Source organism: Sphaerodactylus townsendi, linkage group LG01 (assembly GCF_021028975.2).
Source record: "Sphaerodactylus townsendi isolate TG3544 linkage group LG01, MPM_Stown_v2.3, whole genome shotgun sequence".
Taxonomy (NCBI): Eukaryota; Metazoa; Chordata; class Lepidosauria; order Squamata; family Sphaerodactylidae; genus Sphaerodactylus; species Sphaerodactylus townsendi.
In genome coordinates, this window is record NC_059425.1 from 85,932,431 (window position 1) to 85,934,048 (window position 1,618).

Consider the following 1,618-nt stretch of genomic DNA (forward strand, 5'->3'; position numbering starts at 1 on the left):
GAGACCGCTGAGGGGGGATATGATTGAAGTCTATAAAATTATGCATGGGGTAGAAAATGTTGACAGAGAGAAAAAATTTTCTCTTTCTCACAATACTAGAACCAGGGGGCATTCATTGAAAATGCTGGGGGGAAGAATTAGAACTAATAAAAGGAAACACTTCTTCACACAACGTGTAATTGGTGTTTGGAATATGCTGCCACAGGAGGTGGTGATGGCCACTAACCTGGATAGCTTTAAAAAGTGCTTGGACAGATTTATGGAGGAGAAGTCGATCTATGGCTACTAATCTTGATCCTCCTTGATATCAGATGGCAAATCCCTTAGCAAACCAGGTGCTCAGGAGCAGCAGCAGCAGCAGAAGGCCATTGCTCTCACATCCTGCATGTGAGCTCCCAAAGGCACCTGGTGGGCCACTGCGAGTAGCAGAGTTCTGGACTAGATGGACTCTGGTCTGATCCAGGAGGCTAGTTCTTATGTTCTTATGTTCTTAGGGCAAACAGTAAAAAGTTAGGAAGAGCATATTGCTTCTGTAATTTTGCCTCTCCCCTCCCTCCTTTTTGTGTGTGTAGTCTGATAGAATTCACCCCAATGCATAAAGATCTATAAAAATGTAATGCTAAAATTTTAACATGTCAGTCTTAAAGAAACATGCAAGGAAAAACTCTAAAGTTTCCCTAAAAGAGACATGTTTAAAATACATATCCAACATTACATGATCCTTATGCATAATTAAACATGGTTGATACTCCTCAATACACTGTGGTGTGACAAAAAATAATGCAGGCCCATCAGAACACCATGGCAGAGAACAAATGACCATAGTTTCAGTTCTTCAGAAATCAGAAACACTGATGAGCCATGTGTGCCACAGTGTACAATGCAGAATCATCAAGCGGAGGCGGAGATGCAATGGGGATATCTTGGGCAGCTCGCTCCAGGTGCTGCCATTGCAGTCACATGTTGGAGGTGGGGCCGTGGGCGTGTCGAGTTGGGGGCATTTAGGGGCGGAGTGCAGTGGAAGGGGGCACATGGGCAGTTTCCTAGGTACAGTTTCCCCTCCCTTCATCACTGTCATCAAGAGAAGGGTGCCTGATCTAGTGAAAATGCTGGAGGGAATGTGGTATAAAGGTAATTCCACATAAATAAAATCATATCCCGGTACTCCATCTTAGTTTATTTTAGATTGTTTATTTCATGCCAACATGGATTGCAGCCCTAATCCAAGTTCAAGAAATCTCAAGTACATGCCTTTAAATATAGAAAACGCTCTTGTGTTGGACTCCATAATTCCATATGGAATTACAGCCATGAACAACTGTCAAAAACCTATAAAAAGGAAACATTTCCATAGCATGAAGAAGACAACTTACCTCTCTCGTAGTCATCTGCAGCTACTGCTTTCTCTTGAAGCTTTTGAAGTTTAATGATTAAAGACTGTATCTGCATTAATTAGAAGACACCAATATTTTGAATCTTTACAGTGCAAAAGTTACAACATCACAAAATTAAAAAGTGACAATTCTTGTTTAATTTTAAATTGGGCTAAATGCATGGACAACCAAGGTTTCAAGGGAAGATGAATGGAAAAGATTCTGGAAAAGTGGGAAATAGATTG